The sequence below is a fragment of the Vigna umbellata genome, chromosome 7 (assembly GCF_029865625.1).
Source record: "Vigna umbellata cultivar VRB3 chromosome 7, Vumbellata_1.0, whole genome shotgun sequence".
Taxonomy (NCBI): Eukaryota; Viridiplantae; Streptophyta; class Magnoliopsida; order Fabales; family Fabaceae; genus Vigna; species Vigna umbellata.
Window position 1 is genome coordinate 39210137 of NC_142171.1, and position 14340 is coordinate 39224476.

Here is a 14340-nt window from a genome sequence, read left to right on the forward strand (position 1 = left end):
TGATTGAAATTGTTGGGTTTGGGAATTAAAGAGACGTACAGATGGGCCAAACAGACAAACTTTACCCTTGCACCTCCTAAAATCCCTACATACACTCCTATTTCTGAAACAGGCCAACAACCAAGCCCAAACACTAAGCCTTTTCTACTACACCTCCCTAAGTTTCCTATACACACCCCTCCTAAACTAGACTCCACCAGATCATGCCACATGGCAATCTAAGACCCACACATCTAACCATCAAGAAGTTGCCATGTCATTAATCCTCTACACACCAAATTAACCATCAGTTGTTGCCACGTCACCACCCTTGACACATCATCATCTTCTCCAAACAGAAACCCTAATTTCATCATCCTAACCTAACCCTAGACGCCACTGCCATGCCGCCGTCATCACCGTGCCGCAAGGCGCCGCCATCGCAAACCCCAATGTCGCACCGCCGCTATGAACCCTAGATTTGACCAACCACCTCATCGCCAACGCCTACGCACAGCTGCCGTCACGCACAATTGCCGTTATGCACGGCTAATCTATCTTCTTCGTGCCGCATCAACCATGCCGCCACTTCTCCTTCTTCATCGTGAAACCGCCTCACCATGCCGCACACCACCTTCTTCCATGGCCACCGTCATCTTCCTCGCGGGTTCGCCAATCTCGAACCATCCATCATCATCGCGCCACCATCCTTTCCGCTCCGCAATCGGACCATCATTGCAAAGCCCATAGTCGCGCCGCCGTCACCGAACTCCAAAACGGCCACCACCTGCACTCAGAAAAACCATACAGAAATCCAATTCAGAAGCCGTGAGCCATCTCCATTTGAAAATCCTGGTGCGAGAAGCAAAGAAGCGTTTTTCATTCACGGTGCAAAAGCAGGTCGCATGACGACACAAAGAAAGCCCTTTACCCCAATCTGCAAAACCCTAATTTTCGGTAGGAAAGGGGCTTACACATGGAAAGTTCCCATTGGTCACGACCATATGAGTCAAAGCTGGTCAACAAGCCTTCTCTGGTCAAAGTCTGGTCAAACAGGAACTTTTGGTGATATTTTGGGAAACTCAGAAGGGACTAAAGTGCAGATAGAAGAAATTTGAGGGCATTTATGCAATTTTGGAAAGTCAGAAAAGCTAAAAGATAAAATTCAGTTGTTGAATTAATTTAATTTGGGAATATCAACAAAAAATATCTTCCAAATAGTGTTATAATGATCTAAATCTTTTAGTTATTTGGAAGATATAAGATAAAAGATTCTGTCAACTGAATATTCAGAGTCCAAGCCCAATCAAGCCTTATATAAAGAGACCCAGGGGGGACATCACTTCATTCATTCATTCACTACTTCTCTCACTTTTTCTTTCATCTTGTATTCAACTCCATTCATGGAGAGCTAAGCATCTAGGGCTATTCTGCTGTAATTCCATTATGGATTCTGAGGTTAGATTGAGTTAATGCAATTGTTTATTTTGATTATCAAATTAAGTTGTTTTCTCTCTATTTCTTTCATCTCTCTATCAAATTAAAAACAAAGATTTTTGCATCATAATGTGTTTGAATCTACATGAATATTGATTATATGAGTTCTAGGGTTGCTAGGTTTAATTGAGATTCTACTTTGATTTAATTTAGGAAATTTCATATGATTAAATGGTTTTTACTATTAATTGAGAATGTACTTTGATTGGTAGTAATAATTTCAACTATAATCAATTGAGAATTTACTTTGATTGATTAACTTTTAACTTGATTAGGAGATTTAAGAATAGACATGATTAAACACAATAGAATTTGATTGAGAATGTACTTTGGTTGAATTTATTGTTAATAATCTAGAAAGGTTTTGCATTTGATTGAGAATTTACTTTGGTTAAATGCATGATCGCCCTCAAATTAATTAAGAAGGTATTTTAATTAATTTAAAACTTAAATAATAATCAATTGAACAATTATCTGTGAATAACCGATGATGAATCTATCTTGGAAAAGCAGTGGAATTAACCTATTTCATCATAACTGTGTTTAAGTTTCTTATTTGTTCTCTAAACCTTCTCCAAACATCATTTTTATTCTTGAACATTGCATTGCATTCATAAGATTCAAATATTAAAAGGCAATTTCGTATTCGTTGGGAGACGACTCAGGGTTACTTTAACCCTATCTACTTTCTTGAATACTACTTGGCAATACTGAAGTTGCCTTGAAAAGTAGTATTAATTTGATAGCTTCAACGACATCCTATCAACAACCCCATAATTTTTTCCCCTTGTTTTTTTAGGGGTTATCGCAATACGGAACAATGCATTCTGACCGTAGAAGCATGTAGGTTTTGCACCCAACCTCCTAACACTGCCACTACTGCGTTGCATGGCCAAACCCAAACATTTGCAAGAGAAAGATGAACGAGACATCCTTACCACCACCTCAAGACCACAGTGCTTGCCCAAGACGTAAGACAGCAGTGTGCTTGGCGAAGACGAAAGACGAAAGACGAACCTCCTCTTCTTCCCCAAGACGAAAATATACTTTGGTTGAGAGGGGATGCCCTTAAATGTTAGGGCTTGGTAGGCCACCTAGATAAAACACAAGACACATTCAATTTTAGTGCACAATGCCACGTCGATAAAAGAAAAAATACAGCTCATATCAATTTAACGTCGTCTGAGACCAGTTAACGGTTAGGGTAAAATGTATTTATTTTTACAAGAAATATGACCCAATTGAGACAGATGAAAAAAAGAGGACCGAACTAAGATTTCCATACAAAATTGAGGACCAAGGGAGGGTTTACACCTATATAAAAATTGTATAAAGGAGAGCGAATCACACTACAACAAATTATCCTTTGATCCTGTTTATAAATGTTTTACTACTTGTGACTTAATGAAGTCCATTGCCTACAACATTGGTATGCACTCTCTCAAAATAATTACTTGTTTCCATAGTTTTACATTTCTATTTAGATTTCATTTTATTAAATATTTTTTCATAACTTGGATAATTACCTTTCCTATTGCTTTTAATTTTAACCATTTACTTTACTTTCTTATCAGGAGCTCATGGTCTTGCAAATAACGTGATGAATACATGCATGCAAGAGTGTACAAAAAAGTTATAATTTGTAAGAAGAACTTTAGGAGTGAAAAATTGATAGAAGAAATTGTATTCCTACAAAATTTTAAGAAATAATCATGACTAATAAACAATATGAAGTTATTTTCATACTTATTATTGATCTACTTTTCTCCATCTTATGTCTTCCTCTTTACTATTGCAACTTGAGTATTAATAATATTAATAAAATAAAATAATTTTTTAACAACATTATTATCAATTTCGATTAAGGAAGAAAATTAAAAAATATTCTAAAGAAAGTGATAATTAAGGTTTGTGAGTAGGGCTAACAAATATCTAAAAACATCCGGTATTATTTCTTGAATATCATATTACAAATTGTACTTAACTGATGTGACCCCTAAGAGGTCGTTCCCAACTCCTGCTCCTACTACGCGAATCGTCATACCGCCGATCGACCGTGTCAGATTGCCAATTGTCTTCCTTGAGGCCTTTCTCTGCAACTCTCCCAGTACATACCTTTTCAAATGCGCAACTCTCACCAATCTCTCTATGTTGTCCTGGAGGGCTACGCAATCTTCAGTATTGTGCCCTAGATTCTGATTGTACTGGCAATGCTTTCCCCCATCAGCATTTAGTGGAGTAGGTACTCGTTTTACTACGAACAGGTCCGCCCGTAGTGCCTCCTCCAGCACCGTCGCCTTGGAGGCATTCAAAGGTGTGTAACTCGTATATCAGGGCCTTGCATCACCCCCTTGTTCGTCTGGAACGAACAGTTGTTTTCCTTCCTTGTTTTCACGATTGGGCTTAACCGCTTGTGCTGCCTCCTCTCTTTGCTCCCTCAGAAAGGCGCACATTTTCTCAACGCGTATGAACTTTGCTGCCTTGTTTTGCAGCTCTCCAAGCATTTGCGGCTCCTCGACATATAGAAAATCAGCAAAAGGTCCAGGTTTTAATGCGGTCGTCAAGGTACTTATTATGAGCTTCCTATCTACATCCTTCCTCTACTGAACGCTTGATTAAACCGATCCATGTAGTCTTTCATCGTCTCCTCCCTCCCTTGTTGTATCTTGACCAGCGCAAGGTATGTCAAACCCTCTGCTTTGCTAGACACATACTGTTGACTGAACAAGTTTCGCAACATCGTGAATCCAAGAACTATCCCAGGCTCTAGAGAGTGGAACCAATCTAAGGCTTCTCCTTTCAAGGATAAATAAAAAAACCTGGCACCAGACTAGATTATCCGATGAGTAAACCACCATAGCATCCACGAAAGACCGTAGGTGCTTTTCTGGGTCAGTCGTTCCATTATACTTATCCATTGTGGGTAGCATTTTTTTTTTCGGGTATTGAAGCCCTCATTACTGCTATTGTAAAGGGATGAAGGCCTTCTGCCTGATCGGGATGCTCCACTAGCGCAATATGGTTACCCCTCTCGGGACGATTCACTGTGGCTGGGTTTTCCTCACTGACCGAATGGTTCCCTAGGTTATCTTGAGTATCCTGAGCATTTCTCCTCACAGCACTGGTTCCTCTTGGCCTCTATTCTCCGCCTGATCTATACGAGCAATATCAACTTGATGCTCTTGTGTCGGGATCACTGACTGCTGCACTGATTGCTCCCTCTGGCCATCATCACGCTCAGCCCTTAAAGTCGCCACCTCTGCCCTTAGTTCTTGCATCTGCCTTTGCATCTCCTGACGCACCCCTAACTGGAGCTGCTCTACCATTGTGGTCTCAAGTTGGGTTTCTTCTACACGCCTCGGGCCCCACAGTGGGTGCCATTTATTTCGGTTTAATTGGGGTCTGAGGTTGTCCGTCTTCAATCCTAGCCTCTTCTGCCTGAAGATATGACCTTCACTATGTCAATCCGTTCGTCTAGTGTTTAAGTTGTCCTCTCGGCGAGGAGTGGTCCTGTAGAAAATACTTCGACACTCAAGACAGAAAAAACTGCACCTTGTGTATTCTGATAGTAATTTGGAATAAAGATGATTTTACCGAAACATTAATATTGTATTTATTGGCCTCATAAATTTCCAGCTCATTAATTATATTAATTCTTCATTAATACAATATATTCTGTGCAATATAATATCTGGTGATGTGTGCTGATGACTTACGTGGAGTGTTTTGATTAAATAAATAGTGCTGATGTGACATTATTTAGTACCCTTATTCAGTTTAAGATATCAGAATTAGGGATTTGAAATTGGAATTGGGGATTTCATTTCCTTGCAGCGAGACGAAGCGGAAGACGATGACCAACTGCAATTTTGGACAAGACGAAGAGAATCCAGCCGATAGTTGACGCGAACTAAGGTAAGGTATTTAGTTTCGTCTTTGGTTTTCTGTTTGAACACATAAATTTCTTTTTGCTTTTATGAACATGTGCGTCTTCGACAATTTGGTTTTTGTTTTGGTCGGTAACAATTTTTATAATGATTTGTGGTCCTCATTTTGCATGTTCAATTGTTACATTGTAGTTTAGACATTATGGTCCCGAATTTTGTTTGTTGAATTGCTTATCAGCTGTAGTGGTCCCATATCTGTGAGTGGGGATGTTACTTTGTTCCATGTCCCCCTATCAGTGTCGATGTGAGTGTTTAGTTAGTGAGTTAGTGTTCCCGTAGTGGTAGGACTGTAATATTCCAAAGACTTGTTAACCCCCATAATGTATAGGTTATAAAAGCAACTTGCTAGGAACGTATTAAGATGGTGGTCCACCATTGTGGAGATTTTGTTAGTGATGATAATAGGCAGTTAAAATTTGAAGGAGAGAGAGCAGAATGGTTGATAACAGTTGAAAAACTGTTATTTTCATGCTTAAATTGATACTAAAAGCAACCTTTAACACTTAGAAACTAGCTTGAAATCATGCTTTTAGTCATATTTTCAGAAATAAGAGAGCTGGACAGGTTTATGCTTGATTTCAGTGTTTTTGTGCAGGTTTTAAGGTGAATTTGGTGAAAGAAGTGAAGAAGGAGAGAGATGGAATCAGAAAAGACATCAAAAAGTGCAAAAGGAGAAGCCGCAACTGCCGCTCAGCGGCAGTTTACCGCTGAGCGGCACTCAGGAGTTCATGTTGGAACCGCTGAGGGGCAAAATGGCCGTTGAGGGGAAGAAACTACTCACGCACTTACCGCTGAGCGGCACTTTACCGCTGAGCGGCACACTTATGGGCTTGGACCTAGATTTTCTGTAATTTTAGAATAGTATATAAGCTTTAGGACGTCCTAGGGTTTGTATCTTTGGCAGAAACGAAGCAAACACTCTCTCTTCCACCCCTTTGAAGGAGGATCTTGGATGCTCAGGCTACCTCTTCACCTTTCTAGGGTTTTATCTTTCATTCTTTCATTATTGTTCATCTAGGTTCACCATGAATATGGTGAACTAAACCTTGTATGTTTGTTGGGGAATCAATGTAATCTTTTGAAGCTCTCATATATGGAATTTGTGCTTGTATCTTAATCTAAGACTTATGCTTTCTTTCATCATTAGTTAGGGTTTTTCCTCTTTGCTCAATGCTTGCTTTGTTTAACTCATTCAATGCATGATTTTTTATTTTGTCGATACGGGAACGTACGGGAAAGTCTAGATCCGGGGAATTTCTCCCAATAGTATATTGGTTGCCTTAAGCTCCTGTGCTAAAAAAACTAATTATTAGGAATGCTAGGAATCGTATGAACTCGTAATTAGGGAGAAGCCTTCTTGAAAGGTAATTTAGAGAGTGGCATTAACAATGATGACTTGAATGTTGAATTCCTAAAATATATGAGAGTGGATAAGATGAAATTGACCCCCAACAACATATTCATCAATATATTTCATTGAAAGTGCTTGTCTTTTGTTTTAGCCATTGATCAACCTCATGCATACATGTTTATTTTCATCTTTTGCATAGTAAAATCCAATTATTTTGTTCTTAAGTCTTAGCTAATCAACAAATCACATAACTAAACTAGGTCGTGAGTCCTTTGGGAGAACGATACTTGGTCTTACCGAGTTTATTACTTGAAACGATTCGGTCATACTTGCCGATTGTTAAACAAGTTTGTGACATCATATTTTGGTGATCATAAATTTGTGCATCAAGTTTTTGGCGCCGCTGCCGGGGACTCGTGGTTTAACTGGTTAATTTGTGTGATTATTGATTATCTTTGACTTTAATTTTGAATTTCTGTTTTTAATTTTATGATTTTATTTTTTCTGTTTTTATTTTATTTTATTTTATTTTATTTTATTTTATTTTATTTGATTTATTAGATTTTATTTTATTTTATTTTATTTTGTTTTGTTTTCTGTTTTTATTTTTTTTCGTTTTCTGTTTTTATTTTTTTTTTCTGTTTTCTGTTTTCATTTTTCTATTTTATGTTTTTATCTTCTATCTTGCTATCTTTTATCTTCTTATCATTTATTCTTTGTATCTTCTCCTATATCTTTTTGTGCTAACCAAATATTCTAGGGTTTTGTGTTCTTGTGTATGGAGGAGGCAATTCGAACTAGGAGCAAGATAACGCAGAACCTCTTCTTGAAGGTTTAGACGAGAGTAGACGGAGGAGAAGAATCCAAACATCTAGAGAACTTTTCCCTCCTCCAGAAACTCTGTTGCAACCATCACCACAAGGTTCTAACTATAGCACAGAAAATATGGAGAACAATAATGTCAGAAGAACTCTTGCTGATTACACCAATATAGCTGGACCTCAGCACTTTAACAGTATAGCTAGACCTAGAGTCAATGCAGCTAATATGGAGGTCAAACCAGCACTGATCCAACTGGTGAAAAGCAACCAATTCAATGGGTTATCTCATGAAAGCCCATATGAGCACCTCACTACATTCAATGAGATTTGCAATACAGTGAAGATTAATGGGGTGCTAGATGAAGCGATCAAACTTAGCTTGTTTCCTTTCTCATTGGGAGGCAATGCTAAACTTTGGTTGAATTCTTTCCTAGAAGGAAGTTTCACAGAGTGGGAAGCAGTGGTAACAAAGTTTTTAAACAAGTACTTCCCACAATCAAAGGTGACAAAAGGCAAGCAAGAGATTTCTTCATTTAGGCAAGGCATGGAAGAATCACTGGGGCATGCATGGGATAGATACAAAAGTTTGCTAAGAAAAACACCCACGCATGGCTTTGAAGAACAGGAAGTAGTCTTAACTTTCCTTGGAGGGCTTGGTTCACAAACCAAGATGATGCTTGATGCCTCAGCAGGAGGCAATATTAAATGGAAAACTCCAGAGGAAGCCACATAAATTATAGAAAACATGGCTACTAGTGATAATGAGCTGCACAGTGACAGAGGAGCTCCTATGCAACAAAAAGGAGTTCTCCAATTACAGACACATGATGCCTTGCTAGCTCAAAACAAAATTCTAACTCAACAGCTGGAGACTCTTACTAAAACTCTTGCACAATTACCCAAAGAGTTGAAGATTGCTGCACAGGTACAATCCCAGTTGTGCGAATTGTGTGGAGGCGACCATATTAATGGTCAATGTGCCTTTCCAGTAGAAGCCGTAGAGGATGTAAACTACATGACCAATCAATACCGTCAAGGGAACTATAATCAAGGGTGGAAACCACACCCAAGCATTGGTCAAGGGCAAACTGGGCAAGCTGGTCAATTTAATAAGCAGCAGCAGCAACCCACCTTATGGCAGCAGATATCTATGCTTAATGAAAGGTCCATGAGGATGGAGGAAACTCTTAACAATTTCATATAGAAAACTGAGTCTACCCAAAAGAGCACTGAAGCTGCTATCAAAAATTTGGAAACTCAGATGGGGCAGATCACCAAGTAGGTGGAAGAAAGGCCAAATAGAAATTTTGGGGCTAATACTGAGGTTAACCCCAGAGAAGAGTGCAAGGTGGTAGAGAGTGTTGATGATGAGAAAGTTGAGTTAGATATAGAAGAGAGAAGAGAAATAGAGAGCAAAAACACTTTTCCTTTTCCAATACATCAAGGGAAACAACTGGATTTCACTGAATTATTCAAAATGGTGGATAATGATGCACCTTGGGAGCAGATTCTACAACAAATCACAGTTTACACGAAATCTGATGAAAACATCTCTACAAAGAAAAGACGTAGAGATGATGAAGTAAAGGAGTGTATAACTGTTAAAAAAGAGCCATTCCCTCCTAAAGCAACAGATCCAGGAAGCTTTTCTATACCTTGTACCATAGGGAAGAAAAGGGTTAAGAAAGCTCTTCTTGATTTAGGTTCAAGTGTTAACTTGATACCTTACTCTTTACTGGAGCAAATCGGCAATGTTAATGTGAAACCTGTAAAGGTTAATCTAGTAATGGCTGATGGATCTTCAAAGGAGCCATGTGGGATTGCAGAGGACATTATAGTTTGTGTTGGCAAACTTCAGTTCTTGGCAGACTTTGTGGTGATGAAGATGGAGACAGAGAAGATACCTATCATACTTGGAAGACCGTTTATGAAAACGGCCAGAGCTATCATTGATGTAAATGAAGGTATAGTGGTGCTCCAGGATCGAGAGGAGAGAGTGGTTGTAGACGTCTTTAAAGATGAGACGCAAACATAGGAGGAAGAAGCTAGTTATAAAGCTGCATTTCAAGATGCACACATGACTAGCCATAAAGATGAAGATCCCAAGGTTGCAGGTAACCATTGTTTGTTGTTTCAGGTGAAAAAGGAAGAAAAGATTGGAGGAGGAGGAGAAATTCCTGATGACTGGGAGAAAAGAAGACCCCAACTTGGTGTACCTGTGAGAATCAAAAACAAGTTGTGGGTTGTGAAAGGCTTTAAAGAGAAGGAGATGATAGAGATAGAATCTCCACATCTTAGAAGAATCAAAACAGTTCACAGGAAACAGCTGAGGAGTTGGTGGGATAACAACATCAACTATGAAGAAAGAACTTGAGCTTTACTGGGTCAAGCTAATGACGATAAAAGAGCGCTTGCTGGGAGGCAACCCGGTTGATTTAAAAACTTAAATTTTATTTTTGTTTGTAATTTTTAAATCTGTTGAACATTATTGTGTAAATATTTTGTTGGACATAGCATCTACTGAAGGATGCTAGTTGGATATAGCATCTACTAAAGGATGCTAACACCTACTGATGGGTGTTGGTGGATTTTGGGTCAGGCTCATGACGTTAAACAAGCGCTACCTGGGAGGCAACCCAGTTGATTAATTATTTTTGTTTGTTTCATTTTAGTTGCATAATAGGGTTTTGCATAAGTATTTTAAGCATTGAATTGCAGGGAACCAGTGAGGGGCATGTCTAGGAGGCACGTAGGTTAAGAAAAGAAGGAGAAGAGCACATCACGAAAGTGCTGCTGAGCGGTAATTTACCGCTGAGCGGTACTCTCGCAGATGGGCTTTAGTTTCCCCTCAGCGGGACTCGAGCCCATTAGGGTATTTTATACCCTAAGCTGCGCATAAGCTTCTATTTTCAGGCTTTTCTCTGCACACTCACTCACACATACCTTTTCCAAGGTTCTCCACATCTTTTCCCTCTTCCCTCTTGAGAAAATCTCTCTTTCACTCACTTGCTCACTAGTTTTGCATCTAAGTTTGGGGTTGGGAGAGAGCATCATTGAAGGGGATGATTTCTTCATTGTGGTACTAATGCTTAACAATGTATCTTTTGGTTTTGTGAATTATGTTTGATGCAGGGATGGCCTCCTCATCAGGCAAAGAGAATCAAGACTATAAGATCCAAGAAGAAGGAGGATACAGAGGACAGCTCAGATTGATGAGGAGCTGAGATAGCATTTACTGATGAATGCTATCATATGCTTATGCTTTTATTGGTTTAAGTTTTCTGAACTTATTTGTTTTTGTTTTTAGATTAGGGTTTGATGTACTCTATTGAACACCTGGTTTGTTATGATGGTTTGCTATTAACTGTGATTGTTTGATAAGTAATGCTTGATGATGCTTATTGATTGATTGATGTTGAGATGATGTGCACATTAAAATGCTTATACAGGTGATTCACAAGCTTTGTGAACAAATGCATGATATTATGATTGTGATTGTGAGATTAAGCAGGATGTGTATGTCAAATGTGGATGAGCTTATATGTGAGGTTTTGAGCTCCAGAGTTTTTGTTATGATTGAATGCTATTACTTTGAAAGCATGAATGATTTTGCCCAGGTTTTCTATGATTGAATCAATTGCTTGTTTTGCATCATGTGATCAAGGCCGTTTGTTGGAACCCTTTTTATTGGCCAAATTCATAAAGTTAGCCCACTAAAAGAGAACACTTTGTGTTCTATCCTTTGAACCCTTAGCCTTGAACATAAATTGAAAACCCTTGATTGAAAATCTTTACCTTGATTTAAGTAGAAGATATTGTGTGGTATTGTTAAATGTTCAAGTTTGGGGTTGTTGGGAAAACATGAAAAAGGAAAAGCATTGAGCTAAGAGCTAAAAAGTAAGAATATACAAAGAAAAAGAAAAAGAAAAGAAAAAAAAAAGCAAAGCTCAATGCAAATGCAAAGGCAAGTTGGGAAAAATAAGAATAATTGTGTTGATTATGATTCTCTTAACTCAAGGATTTTGTGATCCAGAAAAACCAATTTTCTTGTTAGCCCAGCCACATTATAAGCCATTGAAAAGTCCTTGTGATGATGCATGCTTGTGAATGTTTTTGATTGTGGTAAAATGAAAGGCAAAGTTGATTCATGTGACATTGTGATAGTAGAGTGAATGAGTGATTACCTCTTATACACTTGTGTGTGAGTGAAACACTTTACCTAGTGAGGAAATATTCCATGAACACATGAACATCCATGCTTAATTGATTGATCATTCATGAAAAATAGCATTTGCTGGAATTTAAATGACTTTGTGAACACTAAAGCATGTGCACATCTTGATTGAACTCTTGGTCATAAGTTTGATTGTAGTTTTTACTTATCTTGAAAAAGAGGATCTTTGAATAAGTGAACCATCATATGAATTGGTTGAAGATTGAGTTACACCTTATTTGCTTGAGGACAAGCAAAGTTCTATGTTTGGGGTTGTGATAACAGTTGAAAAACTGTTATTTTCATGCTTAAATTGATACTAAAAGCAACCTTTAACACTTAGAAACTAGCTTGAAATCATGCTTTTAGTCATATTTTCAGAAATAAGAGAGCTGGACAGGTTTATGCTTGATTTCAGTGTTTTTGTGCAGGTTTTAAGGTGAATTTGGTGAAAGAAGTGAAGAAGGAGAGAGATGGAATCAGAAAAGACATCAAAAAGTGCAAAAGGAGAAGCCGCAACTGCCGCTCAGCGGCAGTTTACCGCTGAGCGGCACTCAGGAGTTCATGTTGGAACCGCTGAGGGGCAAAATGGCCGTTGAGGGGAAGAAACTACTCACGCACTTACCGCTGAGCGGCACTTTACCGCTGAGCGGCACACTTATGGGCTTGGACCTAGATTTTCTGTAATTTTAGAATAGTATATAAGCTTTAGGACGTCCTAGGGTTTGTATCTTTGGCAGAAACGAAGCAAACACTCTCTCTTCCACCCCTTTGAAGGAGGATCTTGGATGCTCAGGCTACCTCTTCACCTTTCTAGGGTTTTATCTTTCATTCTTTCATTATTGTTCATCTAGGTTCACCATGAATATGGTGAACTAAACCTTGTATGTTTGTTGGGGAATCAATGTAATCTTTTGAAGCTCTCATATATGGAATTTGTGCTTGTATCTTAATCTAAGACTTATGCTTTCTTTCATCATTAGTTAGGGTTTTTCCTCTTTGCTCAATGCTTGCTTTGTTTAACTCATTCAATGCATGATTTTGATTTTATCGATACGGGAACGTACGGGGAAGTCTAGATCCGAGGAATTTCTCCCAATAGTATATTGGTTGCCTTAAGCTCCTGTGTTAAAAAACTAATTGTTAGGAATGCTAGGAATCGTATGAACTCGTAATTAGGGAGAAGCCTTCTTGAAAGGTAATTTAGAGAGTGGCATTAACAATGATGACTTGAATGTTGAATTCCTAAAATATATGAGAGTGGATAAGATGAAATTGACCCCCAACAACATATTCATCAATATATTTCATTGAAAGTGCTTGTCTTTTGTTTTAGCCATTGATCAACCTCATGCATACATGTTTATTTTCGTCTTTTGCATAGTAAAATCCAATTATTTTGTTCTTAAGTCTTAGTTAATCAACAAATCACATAACTAAACTAGGCCGTGAGTCCTTTGGGAGAACGATACTTGGTCTTACCGAGTTTATTACTTGAAACGATTCGGTCATACTTGCCGATTGTTAAACAAGTTTGTGACATCATATTTTGGTGATCATAAATTTGTGCATCAATGGTCTAGTGATCCAGACTTGTGGAGCTATTTTGGCATAGTAGCCTCTGTCAAAGAATTAGGTCATATGAACATCAAAGAATTATGGTACGGTTTAGGAGGTCAGTCTGTGGACCAAGATAGGTTAGAATTATTAACTGATGATAGGGGTGCCATGCATATGTTGAACATTGCTAGGTTAAATGATGAAGTTAATCTGTATGTGGTTCATAATATGATGGAAATGGAAATAATAGAAATGATTGATTGGGTTGGTGGTCATCTTGATGATGAAGGTGATATTGCAACACAAGTGGAGGAGGTTGAGGTTGTTGGTGATGGTCAACTTGGAACAAAAATGGTGGAGGGTGAGGGGGATGCCCATGAGGGTGATGTTGAGGTCCATACTGAAGTTGGAACAGATATGGTGGAGGGTGAGGGGGATGCCCATGAGGGTGATAGTGAGGATCATACTGAAGTTGGAACAAAAATGGTTGAGGGTGAGGGTGATGCCCATGAGGATGATGGTGAGGATCATACTGAAGTTGGAACAAAAATGGTTGAGGAAGAGGGTGATGCCCATGAGGGTGATGGTGAGGATGTTGAGGTCCATTAGGTTGATGATGTTGAGGTCCATTAGGTTGATGATGTTGAGGTCCATCATGTACAGGAAGCTCAGGTACAGGATGTACATGATTTTGAGCTAGACGATTTAGGAGAGGATGATGATGTAGAGGACAGTGAGGGTGATGATGTACATGAGGCAGAGACTGAGGACGAAGATGTAGATTGAGAGAATAAAGTCTAATTGATGTCAGCGTGCATTGTGACATTGGGACTTCTAAAGGAAATGTGAGACAAGAAGCTTCCAGTGCAGTACTTGAGTCTTCATAGTCAACAGATAATGATTGTATTCATGATGTCCGTGGGTTGTCTAACAATGAGTGGCTATCAGAGGAGTTGATTAGTGGATCAGATA